This window comes from Hyla sarda, chromosome 10 (assembly GCF_029499605.1).
Source record: "Hyla sarda isolate aHylSar1 chromosome 10, aHylSar1.hap1, whole genome shotgun sequence".
Classification (NCBI taxonomy): Eukaryota; Metazoa; Chordata; class Amphibia; order Anura; family Hylidae; genus Hyla; species Hyla sarda.
This window is the reverse complement of record NC_079198.1, coordinates 68174493-68196750: the sequence shown is the minus strand read 5'-3', so window position 1 is coordinate 68196750 and position 22258 is coordinate 68174493. Positions and strand designations below refer to the sequence as shown.

The 22258-nt window shown below is 46.1% G+C and overlaps 1 protein-coding gene across 5 annotated transcripts in view; it reads left to right on the top strand.

The window, feature by feature from the left end:
• Window positions 1–22258, top strand: part of LOC130294411 (serine/threonine-protein kinase BRSK2-like) — a 409324-nt gene that overhangs the window by 177776 nt on the left and 209290 nt on the right. The gene's annotated exons all lie outside the window — the stretch shown is intronic.

Here is a 22258-nt window from a genome sequence, read left to right as displayed (position 1 = left end):
AGACCTCTGGGTATCCACTACTAGTCCCAGCAAGTCACCAAATTAACCCTTAGATAAACGTGTTTCCACCAGAACTGCCTTCAGAAAAGTGGGCTCATATATTTAGAGATCAAAGACCAGAGCTGATTAATTAAACATTTAATCTGATAAAAGGTATCACAGTGCTATGCATAAAAATAAACAAATTACATACAGTTACAAAAATATGAAAGAGTTTAGCAAGGCAAGTCCAGAAAACAAAAGATGAAGTTCTTACAGCATGATGATATAGCAGTCCTTGTCAGTGAGAGTCCAGCTGTTCTTAGGATGGTCTTGTCAGCTTATGGCACAGCCTTTAACACCCCACTTTTGAGTTTAGCATTGTTTTAAATATCATATCTGCTTTCTTGGGAGGGAGACTCCATTCCCCCCTCCCCTCTGATCCCACCAGGGGGTCTTCCCTCTTCCTGGCCCCTTATCTGTTTGATTATATGATGGGACCAGAGTGCATGACTTCAAAAAAGCCTTTGACTTCAAAGGAGATGTAAACAAACAGCCAGACCCCCAATAAAATGCAATACACAAAACACAGTCTGAATGACCTCTCACCCCCAGGTCTTAGGTTATCCATCACACACAGTTATAATTTATAATACACATATAGGATGTTAATAATCAGGCCTTGGGCCTGACAGCTGGTCTTTACACACTTTTTTGAAAAAAAAGTCGCAAAAAAGATTGTGGAGGATGGTCATTGATCCAGAGATTTATTCTGATAACCAGATTTGGAGTCGGGAAGAACCTTTTCACACTAAGATGAGGCTTTTACCTCCCAGCCTTTTTTTGCCTTCCTCTGGATCAACACTGCATCATCATAAGTGTCACGATGCCGGCTGGCAGGTAGTGGATCCTCTGTGCCAGAGAGGGATTGGCGTGGACCGTGCTAGTGGACCGGTTCTAAGCCACTACTGGTTTTCACCAGAGCCCGCCGCAAAGCGGGATGGTCTTGCTGCGGCGGTAGTGACCAGGTCGTATCCACTAGCAACGGCTCACCTCTCTGGCTGCTGAAGATAGGCGCGGTACAAGGGAGTAGGCAAAAGCAAGGTCGGACGTAGCAGAAGGTCGGGGCAGGCAGCAAGGATCGTAGTCAGGGGCAACGGCAGAAGGTCTGGAATCACAGGCAAGGAACACACAAGGAACGCTTTCACTGGCACTAAGGCAACAAGATCCGGCGAGGGAGTGAAGGGGAAGTGAGGTGATATAGGGAAGTGCACAGGTGTAAACACTAATTGGAACCACTGCGCCAATCAGCGGCGCAGTGGCCCTTTAAATCGCAAAGACCCGGCGCGCGCGCGCCCTAGGGAGCGGGGCCGCGCGCGCCGGGACAGAACTGACGGAGAGCGAGTCAGGTACGGGAGCCGGGGTGCGCATCGCGAGCGGGCGCTACCCGCATCGCGAATCGCATCCCGGCCAGAGGCGGTATCGCAGCGCCCCGGGTCCGTGGAACCGACCGGAGCGCTGCAGTGAGAGGAGTGTAGCGAGCGCTCCGGGGAGGAGCGGGGACCCGGAGCGCTCGGCGTAACAGTACCCCCCCCCTTGGGTCTCCCCCTCTTCTTGGAGCCTGAGAACCTGAGGACCAGACTTTTGTCCAGGATATTGTCCTCAGGTTCCCAGGACCTCTCTTCTGGACCACAACCCTCCCAATCCACTAAAAAGAAGGTTTTCCCTCTGACCTTTTTAGATGCTAAAATTTCTTTGACGGAGAAGATGTCCGAGGAGCCGGAGACAGGAGTGGGAGGAACAGATTTGGGAGAAAAACGGTTGAGGATGAGTGGTTTGAGAAGAGAGACGTGAAAGGCATTAGGGATACGAAGAGAGGGAGGAAGAAGAAGTTTATAAGAGACAGGATTAATTTGACACAAAATTTTGAAAGGACCAAGATAGCGTGGTCCCAACTTGTAGCTAGGGACACGGAAGCGGACATATTTAGCGGAGATCCATACCTTGTCTCCAGGGGAAAAAACGGGGGGAGCTCTTCTTTTCTTATCCGCGAACTTCTTCATGCGTGAAGAAGCCTGTAAGAGAGAATTTTGGGTCTCTCTCCATATGATGGAAAGGTCACGAGAAATTTCATCCACAGCGGGCAGACCAGAGGGCAAGGGAGTAGGGAGGGGGGGAAGAGGGTGACGGCCGTACACCACGAAAAATGGGGATTTGGAGGAAGACTCAGAGACCCTGAAGTTATACGAGAATTCGGCCCATGGGAGGAGATCTGCCCAGTCATCCTGGCGGGAGGAAACAAAATGTCGCAAATAATCACCCAAGATCTGGTTAATCCTTTCTACTTGTCCATTGGACTGGGGATGATATGCAGAAGAAAAATTTAATTTAATCTTGAGTTGTTTACAGAGAGCCCTCCAGAATTTAGACACGAATTGGACGCCTCTATCCGAGACAATCTGCGTAGGCAACCCGTGAAGACGAAAAATGTGTACAAAAAATTGTTTAGCCAACTGAGGCGCAGAAGGAAGACCAGGAAGAGGGATGAAATGTGCCATTTTGGAGAATCGATCAACGACCACCCAAATAACAGTGTTGCCACGGGAAGGGGGTAAATCAGTAATAAAATCCATACCAATCAGAGACCAAGGCTGTTCGGGGACAGGCAGAGGATGAAGAAAACCAGCGGGCTTCTGGCGAGGAGTCTTATCCCGGGCACAGATAGTGCAGGCTCGCACAAAGTCCACAACATCCGTCTCCAGAGTCGGCCACCAATAGAAGCGGGAGATGAGTTGCACAGATTTCTTGATACCCGCATGACCTGCGAGATGGGAGGAGTGACCCCATTTGAGGATTCCGAGGCGTTGGCGAGGAGAAACAAAGGTCTTTCCTGGAGGAGTCTGCCTGATGGAGGCAGGAGAAGTGGAGATCAGGCAGTCAGGTGGAATGATGTGTTGCGGAGAGAGTTCAACTTCTGAGGCATCCGAGGAACGAGAGAGAGCATCGGCCCTAATGTTCTTATCGGCAGGACGAAAGTGAATCTCAAAATTAAATCGGGCAAAGAACAGAGACCACCGGGCCTGGCGAGGATTCAGCCGTTGGGCAGACTGGAGGTAGGAGAGGTTCTTGTGGTCGGTGTAGATAATAACAGGAGAACTTGATCCCTCCAGCAGATGCCTCCATTCCTCAAGTGCTAATTTAATGGCTAGAAGCTCTCGATCCCCGATGGAGTAGTTCCTCTCCGCTGGAGAGAAGGTCCTAGAGAAAAAACCACAAGTGACAGCATGCCCGGAAGAGTTTTTTTGTAGAAGAACAGCTCCAGCTCCCACTGAGGAGGCATCAACCTCCAATAGGAAGGGTTTGGAAGGGTCAGGTCTGGAGAGGACGGGAGCCGAAGAAAAGGCAGACTTGAGTCGTTTAAAGGCGTCTTCTGCTTGAGGAGGCCAGGACTTGGGATCAGCATTTTTTTTGGTTAAAGCCACGATAGGAGCCACAATGGTAGAAAAATGTGGAATAAATTGCCTGTAATAATTGGCGAACCCCAAAAAGCGTTGGATAGCACGGAGTCCGGAGGGGCGTGGCCAATCTAAGACGGCAGAGAGTTTGTCTGGATCCATCTGTAGTCCCTGGCCAGAGACCAAATATCCTAGAAAAGGAAGAGATTGGCATTCAAACAGACATTTCTCAATTTTGGCATAGAGTTGGTTGTCACGAAGTCTCTGAAGAACCATACGGACATGCTGGCGGTGTTCTTCTAGATTGGCAGAAAAAATTAGGATATCGTCCAGATATACAACAACACAGGAGTATAACAGATCACGAAAAATTTCATTGACAAAGTCTTGGAAGACGGCAGGGGCGTTGCACAGTCCAAAGGGCATGACCAGATACTCAAAGTGTCCATCTCTGGTGTTAAATGCCGTTTTCCACTCGTCCCCCTCTCTGATGCGGATGAGGTTATAGGCGCCTCTTAAGTCCAATTTAGTGAAGATGTGGGCACCTTGGAGGCGATCAAAGAGTTCAGAGATGAGGGGTAAGGGGTAGCGGTTCTTAACCGTGATTTTATTAAGACCGCGGTAGTCAATGCAAGGACGTAGGGAGCCATCTTTTTTGGACACAAAGAAAAATCCGGCTCCGGCAGGAGAGGAGGATTTACGGATAAAGCCCTTTTTTAGATTCTCCTGGACGTATTCGGACATGGCAAGAGTCTCTGGGGCAGAGAGAGGGTAAATTCTGCCCCGGGGTGGAGTAGTGCCCGGGAGAAGGTCGATAGGGCAATCATAAGGCCTGTGAGGAGGTAGAGTCTCAGCTTGTTTTTTGCAGAAAACATCCGCGAAGTCCATATAGGCCTTAGGGAGACCGGTTACTGGAGGAACCACAGAGTTACGGCAAGGGTTACTGGGAACCGGTTTTAGACAGTTCTTGGAACAAGAGGACCCCCAACTCTTGATCTCCCCAGTGGACCAATCCAGGGTAGGGGAATGAAGTTGAAGCCAGGGAAGTCCAAGGAGAATTTCCGAGGTGCAATTGGGGAGGACCAAAAGTTCAATCCTCTCATGATGAGATCCGATGCTCATAAGAAGGGGCTCCGTGCGGAAACGTATGGTACAGTCCAATCTTTCATTATTTACACAATTGATGTAGAGGGGTCTGGCGAGACTGGTCACCGGGATGTTGAACCTGTTGACGAGGGAGGCCAAAATAAAATTTCCTGCAGATCCAGAGTCCAAGAAGGCCACTGTAGAGAAGGAGAAGGCAGAGGCAGACATCCGCACAGGCACAGTAAGACGTGGAGAAGCAGAGTAGACATCAAGGACTGTCTCACCTTTGTGCGGAGTCAGCGTACGTCTTTCCAGGCGGGGAGGACGGATAGGACAATCTCTCAGGAAGTGTTCGGTACTAGCACAGTACAGGCAGAGGTTCTCCATACGGCGTCGTGTCCTCTCTTGAGGTGTCAGGCGAGACCGGTCGACCTGCATAGCCTCCACGGCGGGAGGCACAGGAACAGATTGCAGGGGACCAGAGGAGAGAGGAGCCGAGGAGAAGAAACGCCTCGTGCGAACAGAGTCCATATCTTGGCGGAGTTCCTGACGCCTTTCGGAAAAACGCATGTCAATGCGAGTGGCTAGGTGAATAAGTTCATGTAGATTAGCAGGAATTTCTCGTGCGGCCAGAACATCTTTAATGTTGCTGGATAGGCCTTTTTTGAAGGTCGCGCAGAGGGCCTCATTATTCCAGGACAATTCTGAAGCAAGAGTACGGAATTGTACGGCATACTCGCCAACGGAAGAATTACCCTGGACCAGGTTCAACAGGGCAGTCTCAGCAGAAGAGGCTCGGGCAGGTTCCTCAAAGACACTTCGGATTTCCGAGAAGAAGGAGTGTACAGAGGCAGTGACGGGGTCATTGCGGTCCCAGAGCGGTGTGGCCCATGACAGGGCTTTTCCGGACAGAAGGCTGACTACGAAAGCCACCTTAGACCTTTCAGTGGGAAACAGGTCCGACATCATCTCCAGATGCAGGGAACATTGGGAAAGAAAGCCACGGCAAAACTTAGAGTCCCCATCAAATTTATCCGGCAAGGATAAGCGTATCCCAGGAGCGGCCACTCGCTGCGGAGGAGGTGCAGGAGCTGGCGGAGGAGATGACTGCTGAAGCTGTGGTAGTAACTGTTGTAGCATAACGGTCAGTTGAGACAGCTGTTGGCCTTGTTGCGCTATCTGTTGTGACTGCTGGGCGACCACCGTGGTGAGGTCAGCGACAACTGGCAGAGGAACTTCAGCGGGATCCATGGCCGGATCTACTGTCACGATGCCGGCTGGCAGGTAGTGGATCCTCTGTGCCAGAGAGGGATTGGCGTGGACCGTGCTAGTGGACCGGTTCTAAGCCACTACTGGTTTTCACCAGAGCCCGCCGCAAAGCGGGATGGTCTTGCTGCGGCGGTAGTGACCAGGTCGTATCCACTAGCAACGGCTCACCTCTCTGGCTGCTGAAGATAGGCGCGGTACAAGGGAGTAGGCAAAAGCAAGGTCGGACGTAGCAGAAGGTCGGGGCAGGCAGCAAGGATCGTAGTCAGGGGCAACGGCAGAAGGTCTGGAATCACAGGCAAGGAACACACAAGGAACGCTTTCACTGGCACTAAGGCAACAAGATCCGGCGAGGGAGTGAAGGGGAAGTGAGGTGATATAGGGAAGTGCACAGGTGTAAACACTAATTGGAACCACTGCGCCAATCAGCGGCGCAGTGGCCCTTTAAATCGCAAAGACCCGGCGCGCGCGCGCCCTAGGGAGCGGGGCCGCGCGCGCCGGGACAGAACTGACGGAGAGCGAGTCAGGTACGGGAGCCGGGGTGCGCATCGCGAGCGGGCGCTACCAGCATCGCGAATCGCATCCCGGCCAGAGGCGGTATCGCAGCGCCCCGGGTCCGTGGAACCGACCGGAGCGCTGCAGTGAGAGGAGTGTAGCGAGCGCTCCGGGGAGGAGCGGGGACCCGGAGCGCTCGGCGTAACAATAAGCTGAACCGAATGGACATATGTCTGTTTTCAGCCTTACAAACTATGGTGTTGTGTTGCTATGAAAGGACAGGACTGTTCATGGATTTTGTCATAATTTACACATTTCTGCACTGATTACACATTATATGTAAATTCAGGATTACTGATAATGAATGTATGATTTTACTGAGTCATTAGTGTGTAGTAAACATTCGGCTTGAAGTCTACTTGGGAACAATTACATTTGATGGTTTCATTACACTTAAAGCATGATTAAATTAAGCATTAGTGGCAGTATTATTATCATTTGTGTTTTATTATTTGTATTATTGGCTATTTCGCTGTTACATTTGGTATATTAAAATGATTGGCTGTTGACCTTCCATTCAGAGTGGTAAATAAGATGTTACCTAGGCTGGATACTATTGCAGTAAACCCTTTGCAGTACGAAATGTTAGGATGTACAGTCTTTGAGGGTCTGCCATTCTGATTTCTATTGAACAGTGCTCAAATTGCTAAAAATCAGCTTGTTCGCACTGATACTTGGTAGAAGGCTGGAGCACATGGGACACTTAGTTAGAATTGACTACTGATCCACCAGATGCAGAGATCAGAAAAGCTCCTAGCTCCAAGGTGAGTATAAAACTATGTAATGTTCATTAATCCATGATTAAAATGTGGTACAATATTGTACTATAAAAAGCACATTTATTGATAGCACAATATTGAACCTAATTTTAGTCATGGATCAATAAAGATGACATAGTTTTATACTTACCTTAAAGCCGGAGATCATTTCCTCTTCTCTGCGGTGGTTGATAATGTCCAGTCAATGTCCGGTCATTTAGGGTCTAACCACTGTGACCCCTACTAAGAATACAGAGCAGTGACAGTGATACTAGGAAAGCACCATTCTTCTTTGGCTCCTGTCGGCTCTGCTCGGCACTTTTCTAAAGCTGCGTGGTCAACCCATTATAGTCAGCAGTGACCATGCTACAGCTGACTGAAAGGTTGAACCGGTTATGTTACCGAACAAAACTTTACCATACCTTGTCCATGGTGCTGAAATGAGAATTAACACATAGCAAAGCCATAGAATGTTCTCTTTGGATTATTCTACTACCCAGAATATTGAGATGCTACAAAAAATGTGTGGAAGATCCAACTCATTTCCTTTTTCCATAAATAGCCTAATAAATTCTATAGGAACTGCAAAATGCTTCATTTTTTCTCTGGTGTTGCTGCAGGGGAATTGAACACTTGCTGCGGATCACATGGCAGGAGTTAATAGTAGCGGGACCCCTCTCAATCAACTTCCTGTTGTGAGGTCCTTCTAACAAAAAACATTTCCAAGGAGGAGAACCCTTTTAAGAAATGATAGGTTATTAGAAATAAACCAGTTATCCAGTCTACCTGAACACATATACTAGGGCAGTGTTTCCTAACCAGGGTGCCTCGGTTGGGAGACACTGTACTATGGTACTGCACTAAGTGAAAATCTAAGAATATCATTTACCGTATTTTTCGCCCTATAGGACGCACCGGCGTATAAGACGCACCCTATTTTTAGGTGCAAAATCTAAAAAATTAAAGATTTTGAACCCAATAGTGGTCTTCAACCTGCGGACCTCCAGATGTTGCAAAACTACAACTCCAAGCATGCCCGGACAGCCGTTGGCTGTCCGGGCATGCTGGGAGTTGTAGTTTTGCAACATCTGGAGGTCCGCAGATTGAAGACCACTGCATAGGAGGTAATACTCACGTGTCCCCGCCGCTCCGGACCCATCACTGCTGCCCTGGATGTCGCTCCATCGCTGTCGCCGTGTCCCCGTCGCTCTGCTGCCGGCCTGCTGCTGAACGTTTCTGCTGCCGGCAGCGTATCCTCGCTCTCCTCGCTCTCCGTCACCGTCATCACGTCATTACGCACGCCGACGCACATACGCGACGACTTGATGACGAGGAAGGAGAGCGCCGGCCATACAGGGGATCCCTGAACGGAGAAGACACCGAGGAGGCAGGTGAGGTCCCTCCCAGTGTCCTGTAAGCACTAACCCGTCTATTCAGTTGGGCTGTTCGGGACCGCCGCGGTGAAATCCCAACTGAACAGCCGGGTTAGTGTCACTTTCCCGTCAGACGCGGCGGTCAGCTTTGATCGCCGCGTCTGAAGGGTTAATACAGGGCATCACCGTGATCGGTGATGTCCTGTATTAGCCGCGGGTCCCGGCCGTTGATGGCCGCAGGGACCGCCGCGATAGGGGTGTATTCGCCGTATAAGACGCACCGACTTTTTACCTCCAGTTTTGGGGAAGAAAAAGTGCGTCTTATACGGCGAAAAATACGGTAGTTCCAGCACATTATATAGGTTCAAATGGAGGAAATGGACATCATTGCCATCAGAGGCAAGTCTAAGAATCATTTCTGTGCAGCGAACAAAGATAACTATGGGGAATTTGAGTGGCCGCGGTCGTAGAACGTCCAGCATCAGGTGTTGGGTCTGTGGTCAGATTACCTCATGATCCCCTGTTTACATAGTGTGATTTTCTACTGTTAACCTGCTCAGATCTTACTGACAGAATTATAGCAAGCGTTTACGATATATGTCAGCCTTTTCTTTGCGTGTGGTTCCCCAGTCTATGCCATTAAACAGAACCCAGGGGGAAGTTCATAAATATAAAATGTTAATGGAGGCTGTTGTCACATTTATAAACCCGGAAATTTGCAGCAGAGAAAAACCTATCAATCCATTTGACATTTTTTGTACCTGATTTAAATCATAAAATGTATTAATTTCTCAGCGCCCTGATTAATGATTGTATCACGTTCTGCTATAAATCTTCCCAAATGTGCCGGACGATAAATCCATGTATCAGGTAGGAATTGACTCACAATTGTTGTTTTAGCTACATCTTCTCATATTTTATCATCTTTCAAGGAGCATTTCTATGGCTATACACACTTATTAAACAGGCTCTCCTTTTATCACTATATGAGTATGTCAATATACCATTTATGATGCAAAGAATACTGGATGACAGCTATATCAGTGATTGTAAACCCACAGTAGTAGTAAAGAATGTAAGAAATTTTTTTTTTTAAGTAAAACTATCACCCTAAGGTATATAACTTACTAACGTAGTGTTGTCACAAATTATACTGGCTTCAGCTGTTGCCTGATTCACCACTAACAGAAAGTTGTGTAGCTCTTTCATTTTCAGTTGGTATTGTCTCCAGCTCTCCTCTTCTCCCTCTTTACTGAGACAATGCATCATCCTCTGCTATTGGTTGAATATTGTCTCTCAGCTTTAGCCCAGCCCCTGAGTGCTGTCAACACCTCTGACCAGCCCCTATAGCCTACATCACCATCTCCCTTTCATATACACATATATACGTATACATTTGTATTGGGATATTTAGGGAAGTATGAGGTGTGTTTACAGCATATTGTCTTGTGCTGAGCAATACCACAGGAAGACTTAGACTTACTGGCAGGAGTGTTATAGTAGGGTGAAAGGGCTGTGATAAAGAGCTGAGGCAGTGCATTCTGGGAATTGTAGTACTGAGCAACTGCTCAACCAGGAAGTATAGTGATTATCTGACAAAGGAATGTAAACAATACTTAATGCTTCTGCAGTAATTTCATTTTTTTTTAATCCAACATCAGAATACCCCATTAGTAAATTCTTCCTTGTAGAACTGTACCTTTTTTTAAATAGTCACCTGTTACTTTAAATTTACCTATTGTATCAAATATACTGCCCCATGATACATCTGTCTGGTCTGACTAAGCATATGTAGGCATGCATTTATGTTGCTATGTTGCACACCATATGAGTTTGTTTTGCTTTACTGCATGTATTACAAGACTGAAGGCTGTGATATCCAGTGGAGCCTCTATGTTTGCTCGTGGTTGTTGGTAACAAAAATACACTGCGCTCAAAAAAATAAAGGGAACACTAAGATAACACACATCCTAGATCTGAATGAATGAATTAATCGTATGAAATACTTTCTTTCATCTTTACATAGTTGAATGTGCTGACAACAAAATCACACAAACATTATCAATGGAAATCAAATTTATCAACCCATGGAGGTCTGGATATGGAGTCACACTCAGAATCAAAGTGGAAAACCACACTACAGGCTGATCCAACTTTGATGTAATGTCCTAAAACAAGTCAAAATGAGGCTCAGTGGTGTGTGTGGCCTCCACGTGCCGTATGACCTCCCTACAACGCCTGGGCATGCTCCTGATGAGGTGGTGCACAGTCTGTGGTGCAACGTGGCGGATGAAGTGAGACATAATGTCCCAGATGTGCTAAATCGGATTAAGGTCTGGGGAACGGGCGGGCCAGTCCACAGCATCAATGCCTTCCTCTTGCAGGAACTGCTGACACACTCCAGCCACATGAGGTCTAGCATTGTCTTGCATTAGGAGGAACCCAGGGCCAACCACACAAGCATATGGTCTCCCAAAGGTCTGAGGATCTCATCTTGGTACCTAATGGCAGTCAGGCTACCTCTGGCGAGCACATGGATGGCTGTGCGGCCCCCTAAGAAATGCCACCCCACACCATTACTGACCCACCGCCAAACAGGTCATGCTGGAGGATGTTGCAGGCAGCAGAAAGTTCTCCATGGCATCTCCAGACTCCAGAACCTGCTTTCATCTGTGATGAGCACAGGGCACCAATGGCGAATTTTTTTCAATCTTGGTGTTCTCTGGCAAATGCGAAATGTCCTGCACGGTGTTGGGCTCTAAGCACAACCCCCACCTGTGGACGTCAGGCCCTCATACCACCCTCATGTAGTCTGTTTCTGACCGATTGAGTGGACACATGCACATTTGTGGCCTGCTGGAGGTCATTTTGCAGGGCTCGGGCAGTGCTCCTCCTTGCACAAAGGCGGCGGTAGCAGTCCTGCTGCTGGGTTGTTGCCCTCCTACAGCCTCCTCCACGTCTCCTGATGTACCTGCCTGTCTCCTGTAAGTACCTCCATGCTCTTGACACTACGCTGACAGACACAGCAAACCTTCTTGCCACAGCTCACATTGATAGGAACTGTAAAGTGGTCTGTGGTCACCACTTGCAGAACCACTCCTTTATTGGGGGTTTCTTGCTAATTGCCTATAATTTCCACCTGTTGTCTGTTCCATTTGCACAACAACATGTGAAATTGATTGTCAATCAGTGTTGCTTCCTGAGTGGACAGTGTGATTTCACAGAAGTGTCATTGACTTGAAGTTACGTTGAGTTGTGTAAGTGTTCCCTTCATTTTCTTTTTGGGCAGTGTAGATTTTCCTGTAGGCCTGTAGAGTGCCCTGAAAAGTTATTCTTTGAATGTGGAACCTGGATGCAGTGGGCTGTACATGGTTAACAGTTGAAGGGGTGGTAAAGTGGGGTCAATATAAACAAAACTATACCATAGATGTGTTAGGAGGAAATGTGGAGGTAGGCCTAGTGGCACCTGTAGAGGGGGGTAGCCTACTGAACAATATTTTGGCGAAAAATTGTGTATATAGATCAGAGTCTTAGGGTTTGAAAAAAGAAAGTAGTCACAAGAAAGACAGTGGGAACTGAATATTTTGTGTGGTCCTGTCTCTAGTAACAGCTTTAGAAAGGGGGTTCTCAGAAGAGAACCACAACCTGAGACTAATTTGAACTGTTGACTATTTTTGTTTACATTTCATTACCTGAAACATGCAGAAGTGCCACCTAGTGTGGAGGTAAGTGCTAAAAAGCTTTTGTGCCTCTGTGAATATATGAAACTAACAAGATGACTGCCCCACTGTATACAAAATATTTACTAAACTTGTTTGTTTGTATGACATTGGTCTGCACTCGTCTCCTTTTAGTCACACGTATAGCAGCCTACACCCCATTCTACAAGGTCCCCTGAGATTGTGGAGCGTGGATGTAAGGGTATTGGCATAACCAGGTCCAAGAAGCGGTTCAGGAGGGATGCATGGGGGTCCAAAATTAAAGATGTAGATGTGAGCAGCAAATAAGAAAAGAGATGATGCACTTGTGAGGCCATATGTTAACATGTAAGAGTACTGGGAGATTGGGTAGGGGACAGAGAGGGAGAGAGACCTGTAAGGTTTATGGCTCTGTGGGGGAACAGGGTCCCTCATTTACTGTATACTGTTTATAATACTTATGTCTTTTATGGCACCAGGGCCCGGGGTAGCTGGAATGCTCAGTACTCCCTATAGCTAAACTCCAGTAATAACTCAAGACTGTATAAACTATGACTATATAAACTATGGTGCAATACTTCTTATATGTCATAAAGTAGCTGACAGCTCATGCAGTTCTTCAGGTCCACTCTAAATCTTTCTATGCATACAATAATATTGAGATAACCTAAAAGAGTAGGAGACATGTTTCTAGCAATTCGTCAGCAGTTCAGAATCTACTGTGATCAGATAATATCATAAACCTAAGCCAGTGTCAATAATCATAACAATACTACAATACCGCAAAGGATTGATACGTCACTAGAAAGCCTCATATGAATTGTTCCACTCACTGTGGCAACACAATAAATGTGCGACCGGCTGAGCGTTATGGCTGAGCCTTTCTTGCCCAGGTAGGAGCTGTGCTGCAGCGCCAGAGCCTGTGTCTATCTCTAGGGGACTATAGATCTGGTAACACACTGCAGCTGTCCCACAGCCAAATGCAGACATAAGAAACTGGAATCCTCAAGGTCACCACTGGCCGCCTGTGCGCAGACTCATGGATTCTTTATGCTGGTGAATGATGACTCCAGAGGGGATGGGGTTGTTTTGCTGTGGTGCCAGTATTCAGGCTTCCCACTTTATTTGTTCCCTCATCTTTCATATCTTGTTCTTTCTATCCACAAAGTGTCCTTTACAAGGTACAATAGGACTCTCTCCAGCTTAACACCTTAGTTGATGGGCATATTTGTCGCATGCCTGCTGGATTCATTGACTCCTTGCGGAGGATCCCCTCTCTGTCTGGGAGAGGTGGAGGCAGTGTTATATATAGTACACTGCACATCTTATAATGAGATTTTATTTCCACATCATAAAGCTGAAGAAGTCATTTTTCACCACATAAGGGTTTTTGATTTGAAGCAAAACATAAGAGAAATCTTGCAGCTTATGGGTATAAAAAATACCAACACAGTTAAAGAGCTTATATCTACCTCTCTTAGCAAAATATGATTTATAATCAATAATATTACTATATTGGCTATGTCAGTGATGCACAGAACAGCAGTATCTTTTTGCATTCAAAGGATAGGGGATAAGATGCCTGATCGCGAGGGTCCCGCCGCTGGGGATCCCCGTGATCTTGCACGCCGCACCCCGTTTAAAATCAGTCCCCGGAGCATGTTCGCTCCGGGTCTGATTATTGTCGATCACAGGGCCGGAGTGTTGCGACGTCAAGGCTCCTCCCCATGTGATGTCACGCTCCGCCCCCTCAATGCAAGCCTATGGGAGGGGGTGTGGCAGCTGTCCTTTCCTTTGGATAGGGGATAAGATGTCTAAGCGCCGGAGTACCCCTTTAAAGGAGTAATACTATATGGGGAAGCCGAAGATAGCCGAACGGCTCTCCCTGCGGATAGGGCCCTTTTAGTTCAGATATTCTGTTCTTTGTCAAGGACGTCTTGTGCCCACAAAGTAGTTGTTTCCCTATTCATAATGGGTTATGTCACTACAGTAGAAGCCATGCAACAGCTAGAAATGCATGAAGAGAAAAGCTCAGCTCAAATTCATTCCTTTCACATGTGTCCTTCATCTTTAAGAAAGGAAGGGGTACTCCAGTACATTAAAACTCGAGTACTTTAAAACTTATCCCTATCAGTGGTCAGACCCCCGCAATCTGCAGGATGGGTCCCTGGCTCTCCCTGTGCATGGAGCAGTGGTGTCCCTGGCTCCCCCTGTGCATGGAGCAGTGGTGTCCCTGGCTCCCCCTGTGCATGGAGCAGTGATGTCCCTGGCTCCCCCTGTGCATGGAGCAATACACCGCTAATGTATCTCCGGCACTTCCATAGACAGTGCATGAAGAAGAGTACTGACACCACCTCAGCGGTGGGATGCCCTGCTATCAGACACTACTTAAGTCATGGGCTATGTTCACACGGGCAATGTCTGCACAGAAAATGTCTTTGCTTACATTGCCTCGACAGCGGAGAGCTGGTAGAACATGCTGGTGCTAGGACCTCTTGGGAATGCGCCGTCTCATAGACGGCAGTGCATTTCTGTGTGGACTTCGCAGAAAGAATAGAGATGTCTTTTCTTTTTGAGGACTCTAAAATCGGTATATCTGCAGCAGATGAAATTCTGCCATGTACACAGCGCAGCAGAATCCTATTGATATTAATGGGACTCTGCAGCTGTGGAATTCCGCATTGAAATTCCATTGTGTGAACATAGCTTTAAAGTACTGCACCTCTTTAAGCATACTTACATTTTCACAAATGTTTATTTCCTTTGTATTTTTAGCTGTTAAACAGATGATTGCAGATAGCTGGAAAAGCATTAATTTATCCTTTTTGGATGCCAAAAAGATGCCTCTCTTGGTATACGGCGAATAAGAAGCTCACCTCAATCTTAACCCCTTAATGATATAGGACATTACTACTTAAAGCACCAGTACATACATTTATGTCCTATAAATGACGCGAGCACAGGAATGGTGCTCACATCATGCACGGCAGGTCCCGGTGCTGCCACGGGGATCTGATCATCCAACATGGCGGCCGGAAGTCCACTTACCTGCCATTATCCCAGGGTCTTCTCCTCTGGTCTGACATCAAGCAGATCAGAGAAGAACATTGCTGATTATACTGATCAGTGCTATGCATATGCATAACACTGTTCAGCATCTATAATCTATTGATTGCTATTAGTAGTTCCCTATGGGGACATAAGTGTTTAAAAAGAGTATAAAAAATGGGAAAAAAACCTTCCCCCAATAGAAATGTAAATGCCCCTTTTTCCCATTTTATCCCAAAAAGTAAAAAATAAATAAAAAAATAAATAAAACATGTTTGGTATCACTGCGTGCGTAAATGTCCAAACTATCAAAATATAATGTTAATGATCTTGCATGGTGAACGGCATAAACATTTAAAAAAAAAGTCCCAAATTTCTGCATTTTTGTGACATCACATTTAAAAAATATATTTAAAAGCGATTAACCCTTTAACGACGCAGGACGTATATTTACGTCCAGCGCCGGCTCCCGCGATATGAAGCGGGGTCGCGCTGCGACCCCACATCACATCGCGTAGGTCCCGGCGTTCATCAATGGCCGGGACCCGCGGCTAATACCACACATCGCCGATCGCGGCGATGTGCGGTATTAACCCTTTAGAAGCGGCGGTCAAAGCTGACCGCCGCTTCTAAAGCGAAAGTGAAAGTATCCCGGCTAATCAGTCGGGCTGTTCGGGACCGCCGCAGTGAAATCGCGGCGTCCTGAACAGCTTGCAGGACACCGGGAGGGCCCTTACCTGCCTCCTCGGTGTCCGATTGACGAATGACTGCTCCGTGCCTGAGATCCAGGCAGGAGCAGTCAAGCGCCGATAACACTGATCACAGACGTGGTAATACACGCCAGTGATCAGCATAGGAGATCAGTGTGAGCAGTGTTATAGGTCCCTATGGGACCTATAACACTGCAAAAAAAAAAAGTAAAAAAAAAGTGTTAATAAAGGTCATTTAACCCCTTCCCTAATAAAAGTTTGAATCACCCCCCTTTTCCCATAAAAAAAATAAAAGTGTAAATAAAAATAAAAATATGTGGTATCGCCGCGTGTGTAAATGTCCAAACTATAAAAATATATCATTAATTAAACCGCACGGTCAATGGCGTACGCGCAAAAAAATTCCAAAGTCCAAAAAAGCGTATTTTGGTCACTTTTTATTCCATTAAAAAATGAATAAAAAGTGATCAAAAAGTCCGATCAAAATAAAAATCATACCGATAAAAACTTCAGATCACGGCGCAAAAAATTAGCCCTCATACCGCCCTGTACATGAAAAAATAAAAAAGTTATAGGGGTCAGAAGAGGACATTTTTAAACGTATAAATTTTCCTGCATGTAGTTATGATTTTTTCCAGAAGTATGTCAAAATCAAACCTATATAAGTAGGGTATCATTTTAACCGTATGGACCTACAGAATAATGATAACGTGTCATTTTTACCGAAATATGCACTGCGTAGAAACGGAAGCCCCCAAAAGTTACATAATGGCTTTTTTTCTTCGATTTTGTCCCACAATGATTTTTTTTTCCGTTTCGTCGTGAATTTTTGGGTAAAATGACTGATGTCACTGCAAAATAGAATTGGTGAAGCAAAAAATAAGCCATAATATGGATTTTTAGGTGGAAAATTGAAAGGGTTATGATTTTTAAAAGGTAAGGAGGAAAAAACGAAAGTGCAAAAACGGAAAAACCCTGAGTCCTTAAGGGGTTAAAAAGTTACATATATGCAGAAGTGATGCCGATAAAAAGTACAGATCACAGTGCAAAAAGGGAGCCCTCATACAGCCCCATATACAGAAAATTAGAAAGTTATAGGTGGTCAAAATAGCGTGATTTTAAACATACTAATTTTGTTTAAAAAGTTTGTGATTTTTTTTAGACGCAAAATAATAGAAAAGCAGATGAAATTGGTATCATTCTAAATGTATTGACCCACAGAATGAAGAAAACATGTCATTTTTACCGTAAAGTGTACAGCGTAAAAAAAAAATTAGCAAAATTGTGATTTTCTTTTTAATTTTCCCATAGAAATAATATTTTTTGGGTTGCACCATACATTTTATGGTAAATTGATTGATTTAATTACGAAGAACAATTGGTCGTGCAAAAATAAGCCCTCATATGGGTCTGTGGACGGAAGTATAAAAGAGTTATGATTTCTAGAAGGCGAGGAGGAAAAACGAAAATGTAAAAATAAAATTGGCTGTGTCCTTAAAGGGGTACTCCACCCCTAGACATCTTATCTCTCAGATGTCTGATCCCCGCTGGGGACCCCCACAGTCTCGGCTGCGACACCCCAGACATACGGTGCATGGAGCAAACTTTGCTCCTTGCCGGATGACTGGCGATGCAGGGCGGAGTACCCCTTTAAGGCTAAAATGGGCTGTGTCCTTAAGGGGTTAATTAACAAACGAAAGATTCCAGTGGATCTTTTCAAGTTTCTTACCTTCATCCATCCATCTAAGTTTCAAGACTGCCCCCCTGTTGGTGCTATTCCATGACCCTACCTGGTGGATTACTGCTCATCGCTTCTTTTTCCCTCTCTTACCCTATTCCACTCTTCTTAATCTTTTTTGGAACCATTAAGCCAAAAAGTTTGGCTATTTTTGCCTTTAGTAAAACTATTTTTAAAACTTAAATAAAAAAAAATGTCAAATAACAGCAATATGCCTCAATTGAAAAAGCACATTTAAAAGGGTACTCCAGGGAAGTATATATATATATTAAAAAAAAGGTCCAAAGCCACCACACTACCTGAATAGGTTCTCTCTAAACCATCCTGTCTGACATGCAAGGCTCCTGTTGCCCCTGTTGTCTTATCTGGCTGCTTGATATTCTTTGCTATCCTTCCCCTGCCTGCATCTCCCAGCAATCATTGCAACACTGTTCTGCTAGCCAGCTTACTCTCTGAGAGCAGCCCCCTGCAGAGCTGAGCTGCAGAGAGAGAGGTTCAGTGTCTGATTGGATAAGGCTGCACACACCGACCAGTTCTCAGCACTAAAGAGAGCATAACTCATCAGTGCAGAGCAGAGAAGACATGGTCTGTGTCTCTCAGGAGGGTGGAGGAGGCTTTCAGAGAGGGATTTGGACAGAGACAGAGTGGATGGCTGGATTATGTCATTCTCTAACTTCATGCAAGTGAAAACCAAATAGGGGAAACTGCTCTATATAGCTAATGAATGATATTTAGACAATTAAATAGGTTGACTAAAAGGAAAGGAGGGGCTAAGAGTTTAGTTCCCCGGAGTATCCCTTTAAGACAGTGGTTCTCAACCTTTTTTGCCGGAGTACCCCTTGACAGCCCATTCCCAAAAAATTGTACCCCCATATTAGAGACATTTTGTAATGATTAAAGTATAATTCATATGCTTTACTTTCCTCTCTAACAGGCCCCCTGTTCGTCTCCCTATCTCCCCAGTCCCCCGATTTACAGACAACGTCTTCTCTAACCGGAGTTGTTTACTTTTCTTTTCTTCACTATCTGGCCTAGACCGCCATTAAGATTTCTCCCATAAAAGACTTCTCCACAGAACCAGCCAAATAAACATTTTAGGCTCCTTCCTGCAATACAATACCCACATATTTACAAACTCCCCATATTTATTATCACACACTAATAGTACCCGCTTTGCATCCCCCTTAAAGTTGTTAGGTCCCCTCTGTGCCCCCAAATATAGCTGTAGGCCCCCAAACTGCCCCCCATATATAGTTGTAAGCCACCATGCTATCCCGCTTTGCTACTCAGGTCTGGGGACCTATTCCTATGGCTCATAGCAGTAGGTCCCCGGTCTGCAGGGGCAGTGGAGCAACAAAGCTGATGGTAGTTACTGCCCACAGCTGCCCAGTGCCCGCACTTCCCCTTCCTCCTGCTCCTCGGTGCAGTGACGTCACCCTACCATTTCTTTCAAAGTGGTCCAGACCAGTAACCAGTGGCTGTGGCTGCCATTACTGATTTTTTTTTTCAAGTCCCCCCAGAGAACTGCTAAGTACCCCTGGGGGTACTTGTACCCCAGGTTGAGAACCACTGCTTTAACCCCTTCCCGACCTATGACATACCTGTACGTCATGGGTGGCAAGGTGTTCCCGACCCATGACATACAGGTACGTCATGAACATTTTTGCCGCTACTCGTGGCATCCCGCGGCGCCTGGAAAGATGGTGGCTATCACTGATAGCCAGCCATCTTACCATGCGACCACGGGGGGTTTCATCCCCCACCCCCCCCCAGCGATCGCTGCTATCAGCTGGTCAAATCTGACTAGCTGATAGCAGCGTTTCGCTATCAGAATACTTAGCAGTGCGGTGTGTGAGTCCCGATCACGGGGATCGGGACACACACCGCTCTGCTAAGTGTCCCTGACCCGTCCCCCGGCGTCACTTACCCGTCCGAGCGGTGTCCCGAGCGGTCCCGGCGCGAGCGGCGTCCTCCACGCGGTCCCGGCGGCGCTGCGTCCCGGTGATGAGTTTCCGGCAGCAGTGCGGCATCTTCATTGGCAGCAGTGAGATCGCCGTAAAGCGATCTCAGTGCTGACTCTGGGAGTTTCAAAACTGCAACTCCCAGCATGCCCAGACAGCCTTTGGCTTTCTGGGCATGCTGGGAGTTGTAGTTTTGCAACATCTGGAGGTCCTCAGTTTGGAGACCACTGTATAATGGTCTCCAATCTGTGCTCTTCCAGATGTTGCAAAACTACAAATCTCAGCATGCTCAGTCTGTCCAGGCATGCTGGAAGTTGTAGTTCTCTAACATCTGGAAGAGCACAGATTGGAGACCATTATACAGTGGTCTCCAAACTGTGGACCTCCAGATGTTGCAAAACTACAACTCCCAGCATGCCCAGACTGCCCAAGCATGCTGGAAGTTGTAGTTCGGCAACATCTGATCCTTCAGATATTGCCGAACTACAACTTCCAGCATGCCTGGGCAGTCTAGGCATGCTGGGAGTTGTAGTTTTGCAACAACTGGAGGCACACTAGTGGGGAAACATTGTCCGTTTCCTACTTCAGTGCCTCCAGCTGTTGCAATTGTTGCAAAACTATAACTCCCAGCATGCACTGACAGACCATGCATGCTGGGAGTTGTAGTTTTGCAACAGCTGGAGGCACACTGGTTTGGAAACACTAAGTTTGGTTGCAAAACACTTGAAAGTTTATTACTTAACTTAGTGTTTCCAAACCAGTGTTCCTCCAGCTGTTGCAAAACTACAACTCCCAGCATGCACGGACAGCCAAAGGGCATGCTCGTAGTTTGCAACAGCTGGATGTTTGCCCCCTCCCCCCAATGTGAATGTACAGGGTACACTCACATGGGCGGAGGTTTACAGTGAGTGCTGCAGCTCAAACTCCCAGCGGCAAACTTGCTGTGAACCTCTGCCCATGTGACTGTACCCTAAAAACACTACACTACACTGACACTAACCTAAAATAAAAAGTAAAAAACACTACATATACACATATCCCTACACAGCCCCCCCTCCCCAAAAAAATGAAAAACGTCTGGTACGCTACTGTTTCCAAAACGGAGCCTCCAGCTGTTGCAAAATAATAACTCCCAGTATTGCCAGACAGTCATTGACTGTCCAGACATGCTGGGAGTTTTGCAACAGCTGGAGGCACCCTGTTTGGGAATCATTGGCATAGAATACCCCTATGTCCACCCCTATGAAAATCCCTAATTCAGGCCTCAAATGCGCATGGCGCTCTCTCACTTTGGAGCCCTCTCGTATTTCAGGGCAACAGTTTTGCGACACATATGGGGTATCGCCGTACTCGGGAGAAATTGCCTTACAAATTTTGGGGGGCTTTTTCTTCTTTAACCTCTTATGAAAAGGTGAAGTTGGGGTCTACACCAGCATGTTAGTGTAAAAAAATAAATTTTTTACACTGACATGCTGGTGTTGCCCTATACTTTTCATTTTCACAATAGGTAAAAGGGAAAAAAGACCCTCTAAATTTGTAATGCAATTTCTCCCGAGTACGGAGATACCCCATATGTGGGCGCAAAGTGCTCTGGGGGCGCACAACAAGGCCCAGAAGGGAGAGTGCACCATGTACATTTGAGGCGATTTGCACAGGGGTGGCTGATTGTTACAGCAGTTCTGACAAACGCAAAACAATAAATATCCATATGTGACCCCATTTTGGAAACTACACCCCTCACGGAATGTAATAAGGGGTGCAGTGAGCATTTACACCCCAATGGTGTATGACAGATTTTTGGAACAGTGGTCTGTGAAAATGAAAAATAAAATTTTTAATTTGCACAGTCCACTGTTTCAAATATCTGTCAAATGCCAGTGGGGTGTAAATGCTCACTGTACCCCTTATTAAATTCCATGAGGGGTATAGTTTCCAAAATGGCGTCACATGTGGGGGGTCCACTGTTCTGGCACCATAGGGGCTTCCTAAATGGGACATGCCCCCCAAAAACCCTTTCAGAAAAACTCACTCTCCAAAATCCCATTGTCGCTTCTTCCCTTCTGAGCCCTCTACTGCGCCCGCCGAACACTTTACATACGCATATGAGGTATTTCCTTACTCGAGAGAAATTGGGTTACAAATTTTAGGGTGATTTCTCTCCTTTTACCCCTTGCAAAAATTCAAAAATTGGGTCTACAAGAAAATGCGAGTGTAAAAAATTAAGATTTAGAATTTTCTCCTTCACTTTGCTGCTATTCCTGTGAAACACCTAAAGGGTTAAAACACTTACTGAATGTCATTTTGAATACTTTGGGGGGTGCAGTTTTTATAATGGGGTCATTTATGGGGTATTTCTAATATGAAGACCCTTAAAATCCACTTCCAACCTGAACTGGGCCCTGAAAAATTACGATTTTGAAAATCTTGAGAAAAATTGGAAAATTGCTGCGGAACTTTGAAGCCCTCTGGTGTCTTCCAAAAGTAAAAACTTGTCAATTTTTTTATGCAAACATAGACATATTGTATATGTGAATCAACATGTAATTTATTTGGAATATCCATTTTTCTTTCAAGCAGAGACTTTCAAAGTTAGAAAAATGCAAAATTTTCAACATTTTCATAAAATTTTTA